Consider the following 14,197-nt stretch of genomic DNA (forward strand, 5'->3'; position numbering starts at 1 on the left):
GAGTGTGTGTGTGAGAGAGAGAGACAGAGACAGAGAGGTGGTCCCAGGCATGTTGGGGAGGGGGGAAGAATATCAGATGACAGGGGAGAATTTCTAAGGCGCAAGAGGCTCAGGAAGAGCAGGAAGGTGACAACTGTGCTCTTGGGATGAGATGTTCTTCTTGTGTTCCTTCATGTTGCCTCCAATTCATGCCAACCCCCTGGACAAGGGACCACCAGGAAAACTCTGTTGTCAGCAGCTCTGGGCAGTTCTTGCAAACTCAAGGTGGTGGCTTGAGTTGGCTTGTTGGCTTCCTTGAGGATGCCACTGCCTCGTATCTGGCCCAGCTCTTCATGGGATGCGAGAGGATAAATGTCAGGAATGTTGCCGTGGTGTGTTGGAACTAGACGGGTGAGGGATGCTGGGAATGTTCACAGCATTTCTCTTTCTACACAGTTGTTCTCAGTAGAACGAGCTGTCTCAACATGGTGAGACAAGCTATCAAGACCTTCCTGCCCTTTCTCTGGAACAGTTCTCGGTCTCCCCTTGTGCAGGATGAGAATTCTGTTTTCCACCCAGGGCGCTGCAAAGCATGCAGAATGTCTCAATGCAGAACAAAAGTGTGTGTTTGCATATTTGTGTGTGTAAGCATACTACGTAAATACCGAAGGACAGGCTGATAGAGCAAAACCACACCATAACCCTCACTGTTCCTCACTGGTTAGGCCTCATCTTGAGTCCTGAGTCCACAGTGATGTGGCTACAAAAGAAGGCAAATGTGATTTTATGCTCCATTTACAGAACTATATTCTCCAGAGCCTGTGAGGTACTAATTCCCCTCTCTTCGGCACTGGTTAGACCTCATCTAGAGTTCTGTGTCCTGTTGTGGACACCACACTTCAAGAAGGATGCCAATAAGCTGGAGCAAGTTCAGAGGAAGGGAACAAGGGGGACCATGGGACTGGAAAGCAAGCCCTGGGAGGAAAGACGGGAAGAACTGGGCAAGTTTAGCCTTGAGAACAGGAAGAATGAGGGGAGATAGGAGAGCACTTTTCAAATAGTAAAAATATTGTCGTACAGAGGAGGGACTGAATCTGTTTGTAATTATCCCTCTCTGCAACGCGATCCAGACTATCTCACAAAAGTTTTTTCCATCATTGCAAAGTTGTGCACTTTCAGCAATGAAGTTTCCACAGCTGTTGGGACCCTTGCCAGTCCCTGCTTAAAATAAGGTAAAGGTAAAGGTTCCCCTTGACCATTTTTGTCCAGTCGTGTCCGACTCTAGGGCGCGGTGCTCATCCCCGTTTCCAAGCCATAGAGCCAGCGTTTTGTCTGAAGACAATTTTCCGTGGTCACGTGGCCAGCGCGACTTAGATACGGAACGCTGTTACCTTCCCACTGAGGTGCTACCTATTTATCGACTCGCATTTGCATGCTTTCGAACCGCTAGGTTGGCGAGAGCTGGGACAAAGCAACGGAAGCTCCCTCCGTCGCGTGGATTCGATCTTATGACTGCTTGGGCTTCTGACCCTGCAGCACAGGCTTTTGCGGTTTAGCCTGCAGCGCCACCACGTCCCTTTCTCCTGCTTAAAATAAAGAGGGTTAAAAAGGCCCTACTCTTGCATCTGAGGAAGTGTACATATTCACGAAAGCTCGCATCAAAATATAGCCATCAGCCCTTAAGGTGCCCCAACGCTTTTGTCTACTTTATTTATTTAATTTTTAATTTCGTTTTTTCTGATATGTTTAAAATATATTGTGCTCTCGTGCGCAGGCTGGAGGGGGGAAAATTGTAAATTGTTGTGTCTTGTTGCATCTACGCAGCAAGCAGTCAGCCATCTCTCCCTTCCTTGTGTGGACATCCTTGTGTTTTCCTGTCTGGAGTGTCTTGAATTACAAAGTTCCAGTATATTGCATTCAAGAACTTGTGCCCTCCATTGCCCCAGGATACAGTGCAAACAAATGTTGTTTCTCGCTCTTGCTAGCAAAGAAATAATCGTTACCAACCCTTTCTCTCTGTAAATTGGGAGAGCGGGAGCAAGGCTAGTTCATAAATGGTGGAGTTCATAAAGGGCACTCAACTTGCTCCCGGTTATTTAGGTAAATGCAAGACTGATTCTTTTGTTTGTCCTTGTTGGTGCCCCCAGATTTCAGTTTCCACCGTCCTTACAAGCAGAGCCCCCAAAATTCAGGCAACGGGACCAGTTCCCATGAATATACAGGGAGGAAGACTTCCGTAAAGCTAATGGCTTTGGATCATTCATTGAGGATGGAACAGCTATCCCACAACTTTGCATCATAACAGGGATATTTTGCATGAATATGATTTTCCTGGGCAAATCGAGTTCTCGGCAAGCTTAGCTGCCATGATTTCAGCTAAGTTCTGAAGGAGCAAGAAAGTTTGGGGTGGGGATAGGTTTTGGACAGTGCTAATCAGACAGCAGGGACGTGGTGGCGCTGCAGGCTAAACCACAGAAGCCTTTGTGTGCTGCACGGTCAGAAGACCAGCAGTCGTAAGATCAAATCCACGTGACGGAGGGAGCTCCCATTGCTTTGTCCCAGCTCCTCGCCAACCTAGCAGTTCGAAGGCATGTAAAAAATGTGAGTCGATAAATAGGGACCACCCCGGCAGGAAGGTAAACAGCGTTCCGTGTCTAGTCGCACTGGCCACATGACAACGGAAAATGTCTATGGACAAATGCTGGCTCTACGGCTTGGAGACGGGGATGAGCACCGCCCTCTAGAGTCGAGCACGACTGACTAAAAAATGTCATAGGAAACCTTTACCTTTACCTTTAATGAGACAGCACTATTTTGACCCTGCAAATGATAGATTGGCCACACCGTGCTTTTTAATAGACTCCTTTCATTCAACCAACAGCTTGACAGGGCTATAATAATTGTGTGGAAAGCCCGCCTAGATCTGCCATGAAATCTTGTATGTATCTCAACCTCTTTCCAAACACTTAGTGTCTTCATACATGTTCTGTCAGACAGTTTTCCTTCCTGTCTGTCCCCTCCTCTCCCTAAATCCCAGAATGCATCAGTCCTTCCTAAGGTGGCACAGAGCTTGGCAGAATGACTTCAGTCAAATGAACATTACCTAAACACACTGCTGGAGCAAACCCTCGTGGTGTCGTGTTCTTCTGTAGCATTTTTAGGCGCACATGTTGGAGACCAGATCTAGCCAGCCAGCCACACATGCACATACCTGCGCACACATGTACACACATGCATCCTTCCACATCTTTAGCATTCAGCCGGGTAACACACAGAACATCTTCTCACAATTTGGAGCCCTCTCGAGGTGCTCAACTGCATGTCCGTCATCCAATGGCGGGAGATGCACCCCGACACCTCTGGAGACTATCTGAAAATATGGTGGGGAGGAACCCAATCACAGAAAATTTTGGTGATGCATATTTTACTTACTTATTTATCTATTTATTTAATTTATATGCCGCCCACACTACCCAAAGGTCTCTGGGTGGCTTACAACATTTAAAATACCATAAAATACAGAACAATTAAAATACAATTAAAATATATATAAAAATTGCCATCGGACCCACAGCTAATATTATTTCAATTAAAAGCCTTCTGGAACAGGAAGGTTTTGACCTGGCGCCAAAATGTCATTAGTGTCGGCGCCAGACGAATCTCAGTCAGGAGGGCATTCCATAGTCTGGGGGCTGCTGCTGAAAAGGCCCTTTCTCTACAAGCCCTCCCTCTTATCTCCTTAAGGGATGGCTCTTTCAAAAGGGCCCCCTGGCTAGATCTTAACTGCCGGGTAGGTTTATATGGAAGGAGACAACCAGGAATGTGTGTCCAGCTCATGAAACCTGCTTGAGAACAGCAGATTTATCTCCCACCAGCCTACAACGGAATGAGCGCCCGTCACTTGTCCCAGCTCCTGCCAACCTAGCGGTTCGAAAGCATGCAAATGCGAGTAGATAAATAGGGACCACCTCGGTGGGAAGGTAAACAGCGTTCCGTGTCTAAATCACACTGGCCATGTGACCACGGAAAGATTGTCTTTGGACAAACGCTGGCTCTATGGCTTGAAGAGCGGGATGAGCGCCGCCCCCTAGAGTCGGACACGACTGGACAAAAATTGTCAAGGGGAACCTTTACCTTTACCTTTAGCCTACAAGGCAGCAATATTGATGACATTGAACAGGAACGGCAATGACCACATGGAGGGTGAAAACTAAGCAACCCCCACCCCCAGTGTTCCCAGGGAAATGAAGGCAAACAGAATCTATGTCATTCTGCGAAAAGTGCGACAGGATTGTTTGCATGTAGTGTTTCCTGCTTAATAGGTCAGGGGACATTGTATCCTTTAGCCTCACAACAGAGTAAAGCTTGGTAGCTGGCCTTAGGTCCCTCAAAACCTCATCTGGAGCGAAACCTCCAATTTATCCAGTCCAGTCCATGTGTTTGATAATATCCCCTGAGTACTCTACTCTGCCTGTTTTGGAGAATTCTGGAATTGAGGGGCTGAGAGGGATGGCGTTTATTTTTGAATGTGCAGCGGAGATGTTTACAACATCAGGGCGAAACGCTCCAAACCACAAGTGGGCAGGCTTTCAATGCACTCTCGCCGACAGAACGGGAAAAACGGTGCATGTGTGTGCATAAACAGTGGTGGAAAAGGAGGAGACTCCTCGGGAGGCCTCGGGAGGAGTGCGTAGATGTTTTAATCTCTCAGTTAACTTCAATGGGATCCTTACATTTCTTCCTGCGCTGAGCTGTCAGTGTGGTTGTAAAATGCGCTGTCTAAACCCTTTCAACATGCCAGAGAACGGGAGGAGAGTGATGTGGGTTTCTCTGATTGCAGATGACATGGTGCGGAAACGTTGCAGGGGGGGGAGGGAGGTGGCAGTGCGTGGCTCCACGTGGATGGGCGCATGCAGCAGAGTAGCTGTGTTAATCGCCTCCTCACGGCGCTTTGTTTACTCACACATGGCTGAACAGTTTTTTCCCCACGTAAACAAACAGGCACCCTTCCTTCCTCACTTCCCACCTTGAATTCCAACCTCTGCTAAAATATATTCTACATCATGCATTCATGTTTAATCGTGCTCTTGTGGCAGCCTGAATTCCTTACCTGCCACATTCAGTTTGCACAAGAGGGTGAACGTACCTGGGTTTCATGTGGTTTGGAGGAAGAAGAAGGTGGGAAAAAAAGTGGGTCAGGATTCACAGTGTTCCCTTCTCTACTTATGCAACATTTCGTAGCTTGACACCTCCCTCTTCTCTCAAATCATTTAATGCTAGTATTTCTCCACCCACCCTCCCTCTACCCCAGTTATTAAAAATGTCGACACCATGGACTCCGACCGTCAATATGTTGTTTTTAAATCTAAACATGTATTTCCATCTCATTGGGCCTGCAGGCCTAACGAGATTCGCTCCGACAGGCGTTGCTCGCTGCAAAATGAATGATTGAGGAGTCAGCCAATAACAGCGGCGTGGACTGGAGTAGACATTCCCACTGAGTTTCTCCATCACACGTGTGTGCAAACTCCGAGATATGCTGTTCTCAAGGATTTCAGCTGCTGATCTGGCCGGGAAATGTCAGCCCTAGAATCATGGAGTTGGAAGGGGCCTCTGAGGCCATCAAGTCCAACCCCTTGCTCAAGGCAGGGATCCAAATCAAAGTATATCTGACAGATGATTGCCAAAATTTTCTCTTGAATGCCTCCAGCACTGAAGCACTCACCAACTTCTGAGGTCATTTGTTCCAATTTTGTACTGTTCTAGCGTTAGGATTATTTTTCCTGATATTCAACCAAAATCTGGCTTTCTATAGCTTGAGCCCATTGTTTCATGTCCTGAACTCTTAGATGATCAAGAAATAGAGCTTGCTCCTCCTCTCTATGACTATCAAGTGTTTGAAGAGTGCTACCCTATATCCCCCTCAGTCTTCTTTTCTCAAGTCTTGTTGTTGTTTAGTCGTTAAATTATGTCCAACTCTTCGTGCCCCCCATGGACCAGAGCACTCCAGGCTCTCCTGTCTTCCACAGCCTCCCGGAGTTGGGTCAAATTCATGTTGGTCACTTCGATGACCCTGTCCAACCCTCTCGTCCTCTGTCGTTCCCTTCTCCTCCTGCCTTCACACTTTCCCAGCATCAGGGTCTTTTCCAGGGAGTCTTCTCTTCTCATGAGATGGCCAAAGTATTGGAGGTAACCATAAGTATATATTTTTACCTTTTTTCTCAAGGCCAAACATGCCCAATTCTTTCAGCCTCTCTTCATAAGGCTTGGTTTTCAGCCCCTGATCCTCCTTGTCACCCTCCTCTGAACTTGCTCCAGTTTATTAGCATCCTTCTTGAAGTGCCATGTCCAGAACTGGACACAATCTTCTAGATAAGGCCTAGCCAGTGCTGAAGAGAAATTGGATTTGGAGACTCTGTTTCTGCTAATGCAGCCTAAAATAGCATTGGCTTTATTTGCAGCCACATTGCAATGTAGGCTCGGTCGTGATATATAAAAATTCCAAGATCATTCCCAGTACTACTGAGCCAAGTACCACCCCCACACACACACACACACATCATGTAACTGTGCATGTATTTGTTTGTTTCCCCCTGGGTGTAAAACTTTCCACTTATCCCTATTAAATATCATTCTGTTTTTTTCAGCCCAGTGCTCAATCCCATGAAGATCTTTTTTTTGCATTTTGTTCTTGTCTTCCAAGGTATTAGCTATTCCACCCAATTAGGTGTCATCCACAAATCTGATAAGTAGTGCCTGCACTCCCTCGTTCAAATCAGTAATAAAAATGTTGAAGAGCACCAGACCCAGGACTGAGCCTTTGGGGCACCCCATTCGTAACCTTCTCCCAGTTTGGGAAGGAGTCAATGATAAGCACTCTCTGAGCATGACTCTGCAACTGTCTGTGTATCCACCTGACTGTTGTTTTATCCAGTCCACACCTAGTGAGCTTGTTAATCAGAATATCATGGCGCACTTTGTCAGAAGGCTCTGCTGAAGTCAGGATAGATTAGGACCACCTCATCTTGAAGATCAGTCTTCAACGCATGCCGTCTCCTGTTGTAGGGCTTGGAGAGACGAAAGGAATCTTACAGCTGATCTAGTGGAACACCTGCCCCTACCAAGCGCAGGAAATCCATAGCGACAGCATCGGCGTCAGGTAGCTGCCTGCCCTCAGGTTCAAAGCCTCCTTAAGGAAGGGGGACCCATTCAGGGTCAGCAATTCTGCTTTTCCATGCTGAAACCTAAGACCAAAGGATGAGCCCTTACATTTTCACATGGCAGAAAAGTTGCAGACACTTCAAGGAGGTCCTTTAGATTTGGAGACCCTTCGCCCGTTTCCCAGTACAGCCATTCTCAATGGGGGGCATGGCCCATTAGAAGGGGGCACCAGACTGGGAACAAATCTCCACACACCACCTTGTAAGAGTTTATTATGCGATTTATGCAATCCCGTTCGGGCCTATCATACTTTCCTATTTTGTTCATGGTGGTGCCCCGAAAAAAGGTTGAGAACGGCTGCCCAAGTAGTTGGTTTGTCAACCAGTTCTTACTGTTAACATTCAACCTAAGTGTATCCTACTGTAATTTATGCTCATCCAGTTTAGTCGTGTCTCCTTGAGCAGGGGGGAATAAATCGTTGGCCTCTTTCTGAACACGGCCATTAAGGATTGGGCCATGGGTTCCTGCAACAGATTCGTTAACCTCTCCATACTAGTTAACACAGCAACAAAATAGCTATTTCTCTGGCATCGGTACAAGAACGCACATAGGTAGTGATTGTAAGCTGAATATACGTGCAGAAAACATCAGAGAGATCTACAGGAAAACCTGGGTGTCACGATGCTGGCGATCCACGTGGCAGCCCGAAATCGGGAAGGGCCCTTACGTGTGTGTTTGCTTTTAATTGAAATGTGTTGCACTGGCACAAAGGGAAAGATTTCTGGCCAGAATTTCTTGTGGCTTTTCTTGATTTTTTTTTCCTTCTGATGATGATGACTCATATTCAACCTCATTACTTTGGAATACTTTTGTGCAAACTGGCTACAAGCCTCTTTGCCTTCGCCAGATGTAAATCAGCTTACACTCCTGCGGCTTAAGTGGGTTGCCAACCAGGCTAGGAATGACTCACCCTAATAGGCAATGTGAACTAAAAATAGACCTTTTTCAAAGAACCCAGATCTTGACTCTTTGTTCTCACTGTCAGATGCCTCCACCCTGCTTCCTGTGCTACCTTTGTGGTGTGGGAAGTCAAACGGGAAGTACGTTTTTCATCTGTCAGAGGATTTTCCAGTTTCACATATAGGTTGTTTTTTTTTTTTTACATACAGTTTTTCTAACACCCTGGCTGCTGAGTCAGCAGTCTGAGAGCAATAACTCCTGGTAATAAACAGCACAAGAACACCACGTTTGTGTGAGTAAATTTGGTTCTAAAGTGAGTGATGTACCTCACTGTAATCAGGCACAGTTGTTGTTGTTTGAACACTATAAAGCCTGTGAAATATGCCTGCTTGGTTCTTTCTACAAGAGGGTGTTCAAGTGGGGGAGGAAGGAAGACTGTCGGATCCAACCATATCGCGCCCGTATTAAATCAGGAGCCGCTGAAAAAGGCAAGCTCACGAGGATGTGTGCACACAATCATATACGTGAGATCACACAGATGCACTTGCAAGCTTTATTTCTCACTTCTATAATAACAATGATCATGTGTGGTCAAGTCCATTCTGACTTATGGCGATCCTTTCCAGGGCTTTTCCAGGTAGAGGGTGCTCAGAAGTAGAGATGGGGGTATTCGTATTCGTATACGAATATCCCCGCACAGGTGGCATTAACGAGGGTCCAACCACACGGGGCCAGACGATCCACTCACCGATCTGGGTGGGATGATTCTACCAATGGCTCCGCAGCGTGCGATCCGCTCGCCACTCCTGGCAGGAGGCGGGAGAACCAGCCTCGCTGCAAGGTTGAAGAGTGGCAAGCGGATCGGGGCCATTGGTAGAATCCTGCCATCTGTGGTAGATTGGTGAATGGACCGTCTGGCCCCGTGGGGCTGGACCCTCGTTAACACTACCTGTGCGGGGATATTTGTGTACAAATACCCCACCTCTACTCAGAAGTGTTTTACCAATCCCTTTTTCTGGGGGCGCATCTTGGGACTGTGTGCAGCTGGCCCAAGGCCACCCAGGTTGGCTCTACTCCCAGGAGGCCCAGTGGGGGAATCGAACCCCCAACCCTCTGGCTCGGTGGTTTAGATACCTAAACCACCGAGCTATCCAGCCAGCTACGTCTTGCTATAAGGGATGTCAGAGTGTCTTATGCAATAATGAAAAAAGAATAAAACACAATCTTCAAACACAAGTAAAAAATGCAAAATAAAACAGCACAGAGTCAATGGGTAAAACAGGTGTGAAAAACCAATTATCATTTTAAAAAAGTATCAAATACTATTGCACATGTGGAGGAACAAGTTGAATTTCCTTTGGCCATAAAAACGAAAATGGCTCCAGTGGAACTTGAGTGAAAGATTCGTGATTTGGGCAACTTTTCCTTGCAGAACAGGCAGTTGGTGTGATATGTTATCTGCCTAAAGTTAGTAGCAGAAGGCTTTCTGGGGAAACACTTCAGAAAATCTGGCTCACCGCGCAGCTTCATGGAAGAGAAAGCAACACTTTACATATAAGACCTCCGAGTTCATATAGGAAGCGACTTGTAGGGGTCCATATGTCATGGCAGGTCATCTTGCACAAATATGGTGACTGGGAGAGGGGGTATGAAATGCTCATCATGCAAACCCAGCGGTGGTCCGGTGTGTGCACCTTACCCAAGTAGTAACATTTCTTCATGTAAACAATATCTGGTAATCATAGGATCATCAAATCATGGAGTCGGAAGGGGCCTCTTAAGGCCATCGAGTCCAACCCCTTGCTCAAGGCAGGAATCCAAGTCAAAGCAGATCTAGCATATGGCTGTCCGGTTGAGTGCTCCACCAGCATTGGAGCACTCAACATCACCTTCTGAGGTCATTGGTTCTGTTGTTGTACTGCTCTAACAGTTAGGACATTTTTCTTGATATTCAGCCAAAATCTGGCTTCCTGAAACCTGACCCCATTATTATGTGCCCTGCACTCCGAGATACCTGGGAACATATCCTGCCTCTCCTCTGTATTACTGCCTTACAAGTATTTGAAAAGTGCTGTCATATTATCTCCCCTCAGTCCTCTTTTCTCAAGGCTAAGCAGGCACTGTTCTGTCGATCTTTCCTCATAGGGTTTGGTTTCTAGTCCCTTGATCATCCTTGTTGACCAATTCTGAACTTGTCTGAATTCTTTTTTTTTGAAGTGTGATGTCTAAAACAGGATACAGCACTCAAGGTGAGGCCTAACCAGTGCCGAATAGAGGAGAACCAGTATTTCACTGGATTTGAAAACAACGTTTATGTTAAGTGGGCCTAAAATAGCATTAGCCTTTTTTGCAGCCACGTCACACGGTTTGCTCATATTCATGTTGTAATCTACAACAATTCCAAGATCTTTCCTACAGATGGTATTACTAAGCCAAGTATCCTCCATCTTGGAACTCTGTGTTTGTTTTTTATACTTTTCTCTTGATTCAACCAGGTAAAGGTTAGAAATTTGGAATTGCTGGTAGTTCTTTGAAATGTATTATGGTAAACTGAGTAAGCTGCTGTGAACCTAATGTTTACCCCCATCACCGGAGTGCCCTTTTGCATAGATCAGTTTTTGGAATTTCTTAAAATGTATATAATAATGCTCGTCCTTCTGTTGCATTTTAATATTATCACCAGATGTCCAGGAAGGGGGTTTTATGAATGCCTCATCCCATTAGTTTGGGCAATCCCCTCACCGTTCACAGAAAAAATGGATTCTCTAAATGTCTTTCATCTCTTTGGGAATATTATTCTACCCTTCCATGAGAAAGTTAAAAGGCAGTGCCACAACAGGAGTGCGTAAGAAAGAACTTAGGGGTGCTCTAAACACAGTATGAAGCCCCACCATAAATCAAAATGGTGACACCCCCTCTCTCCCAGACCTCTCTGCCCCGCTCTGAATCTGTGGACTGAGGAAAATGAAAGGGCTCCATGTTTTTGCACCCAGAAAGCTGCTATCAAATTGGAAGGCATTTAGACAAGAGCAACAAAGATGATGGAGGGAGCCGAGCACTTGACTTATGAGGAGAGAGTTAAAGAACCAAATATGTATAGCTTGGCCAAACGACGGCTGAGGGAGTGATGATATTCATCTCCATATATCTGCAGAGATGTAAACTCCGAAGAGAGAGATGAAGTGCTCAGGAAAGGTACAAAGGGAAATTTACTAGGTGTCGTAGAAGGAAATTAAGCAAAGGAAAATTTTGGCTGAACGTCAGGAAAACTTTCCTAAGGGTGAGATTAGCGATGATGGAAAACTACCGCTGAACGTGTTAAAAAGTGCTGCTTAAATTGTAACCAGCTATGGTGGTCTTATGTGAAGGCCTCCTACTCTTATAATTCCAGATCCTAAAGCTTGGGAACAGAAAGCTAATACAAAGGAAGAGTTTAACTCATTTTTAATGCCATTAAAAAGAAAAAATCAATTCAGATTGACTTTCTTGACAGTGTCATGGGTTCCTCGCCTCTGTAATTCAGAGCTGCCCATCAACAGATCCCAAGTTCAAGGATATGTTGAGTTCTGTGATATACTTGGTGCTCTAACTTCTAACTATGGTGGGATATATTAAGCAAGCAATAAACCCCACTTGAGTTGGTTTCAGCAGACCACAACTAAATGAAGAATGGCTGTGTAGTTTAGTGTAACACAGATTTCGAAGCTGTCCTAATTTGTCAGAGTGAGCAAGCCACTTCTTGTATAGGTAAAGGTAACGGTTCCCCTTGACCTTTTGTCCAATCGTGTCCGACTCTAGGCTGCGGTGCTCATCCCCGTTTCCAAGCTGTAGAGCCAGAGTTTGTCCGTAGACAGTTTCCATGGTCACGTGGCCAGCGCGACTAGACACGGAATGCCGTGACCTTCCCACCGAGGTGGTGCCTATTTATCTACTCACATTTTTACATGCTTTGAACTGCTAGATTGGCAACAGCTGGGACAAGCAATGGGAGCTCACTCCGTCACGTGGATTCGATCTTACGACTGCTTGGTCTTCTGACCTTGCAGCCCAGAGGCTTCTGCGGTTTACCCCGCAGCGCCACCATGTCCCCTACTCATATAGAACACCTACCAAATCTCAAAAAGAAATAGAAAGAAATTATTTCCATCCCATAAGGAATATGTCATGTGCCGTTTCTCATACTTTCCTTTTTCTGCCTCTTCTCTCCGCTTTCTCTTGCGTCACCCTCCCCCTTGTACCTGATTCCACACCTTGAAAGCCAGAACTTGGAGAGTAGGGATACATGATGTCAATTCAGAAAAAAAAAATCAGAATAACGGCCATGTGGTCTCCAAAACAATATAAATGAAGGAGCAGGCGATACCTTTATTAAATGACTTTAAAAATTCACCCAAGCAACAAACAGCTAGCTTTCGAGCATAATTCATTTTCTTCCGGCTGTGCACCAAGACCTTGTGGGAAGTTCCAAGAATTATATGATTTTATTAAAGTCCCCAAGTTCCGTGGCCATTGTTGGGGCCAAGTTAGCTTCTTGAGATGGGTGTAGATGCAGTCCGCAGAAGGCGTGTGGGGAGGAGGTGTGGTTTCGAACTCCTCTTCACCAAGTTGTTTGGAATTTATCACTCAACAAATGTCAACTGTTTTCTGGAACAACTTCATCATCCCCAAGTCCAGATCCACTCCGTGCTTCTTCTGTTCAGAATTTTTAAAATGGGAGGGAAAAATGGGCGTTGTTGTTCCGCTGGATGTGTTGAGGGATGCATGTCTCCGTTGACTAAGCCTTGCTTGCACATGGTGTATATGGAGATGTAGTTGGTGAATTTTCACATGTGGTAACACTCTTCTCTTTCACCCTGCTTTTTTTAAAGCACAGCTTGTGTCCTGTGCCATATTCCTTTCAGGAAAAGAAGAAAGGAGCGAATCCATATTGCTGGAGTTCTCACATATTCCATACTGGCAGCCTTTACTAGCGTCTGGGAGAACCTTCCTGGATGTGAGACTTTGAATGGGCACCTTCTCACGTGTATGCGAGCACTCGTGATGGGGACCGGCCCTCTCTTGATCGGCATTCTCTAGGGCGAACCAAGCTTTGCCTTTGCATCCTGTGTGATGCGGCTTTGCTCACACATGACGCTGTGACCCCATTCTTTCATTTTAAAACTATACAAGTGTGCTCGGGGTCCCTTAACTCTATCCTCTCCCCCGGTGCACACGCCAAAAATAAATAAATAAATCTGGAGGCCACTAAAGTCCAGAGATATCTCTTAGGCACCATCGGGCTGCTAGATCAAGGTCTGAAGGCTCCTGTGATCTTCTGTGAGCTTCTTGGGACAAGCCGCCTCGCTCACCCATTGAGACAAAAGCAGCTCCTTCTAATGTGATCGGACATTAAGTATTTTCAGATCCGTAAATGCAAATTTAATGAGTACCAAGGAGGGGAAGAAGGGAGGGGGTCTTTCCAAATCAATGCAGAAATATTCAGTACTGGAGTCATTTGATTTTAAATACACACAGAGAGAGAGAGAGAGAGAGAGAGAGAGAGAGAGAAAAGGTTGCTTGAAATAAGCAAAAGGGGGAAAATCAGAGGGAGCAAAAGCTAATGGGAATCTCATCCATTATTTAATCTTATCTCAAACGCGCACAAAAAAAGAGGAATCTAATATGGTGTGTGTATGTTGTTGTCTTTGCGCAAGGCAACGGGAGCAAGGGGCAGCAATTTCACTTTCTATATTAAATCCGGCGGCAGGCTGCGAGCCAGATTAATAACTCCAGCTAATATGTATATTGTTTCTGGCTTCACGTGTGATGTGGCTTGATTCATAACTATCTCTTCTCCTGGACTTTATTAAACACAAATAAAATAGCTTGACTCTAGCCGGGGATATGGTGGGAGGAAGTATGAGAAGAAGGATCAGCCTCTTAAGAAGAATCGTGCATCGGAGGCAGCTGTTTTGTTTGCCCTCTGTCTCCAGATGTTTGGGAAGATGAGTTGTAGGCTTTGAGAGTAGGTGCATGCTTGGAATTGAGGTGGAAAGAATCCAGGCTAGAATGCTGTTGATTTGATGTATGGTTTGTGTTGCAGGATTTTTGAAGTTTT

General features: G+C 45.7%; 1 protein-coding gene across 13 annotated transcripts in view; it reads left to right on the top strand.

Moving 5' to 3' along the window:
• CELF4 (CUGBP Elav-like family member 4) overlaps positions 1-14,197 on the top strand; it is an 870,333-nt gene that overhangs the window by 229,602 nt on the left and 626,534 nt on the right. The gene's annotated exons all lie outside the window — the stretch shown is intronic.

This window comes from Pogona vitticeps, chromosome 2 (genome assembly GCF_051106095.1).
Source record: "Pogona vitticeps strain Pit_001003342236 chromosome 2, PviZW2.1, whole genome shotgun sequence".
Classification (NCBI taxonomy): domain Eukaryota; kingdom Metazoa; phylum Chordata; class Lepidosauria; order Squamata; family Agamidae; genus Pogona; species Pogona vitticeps.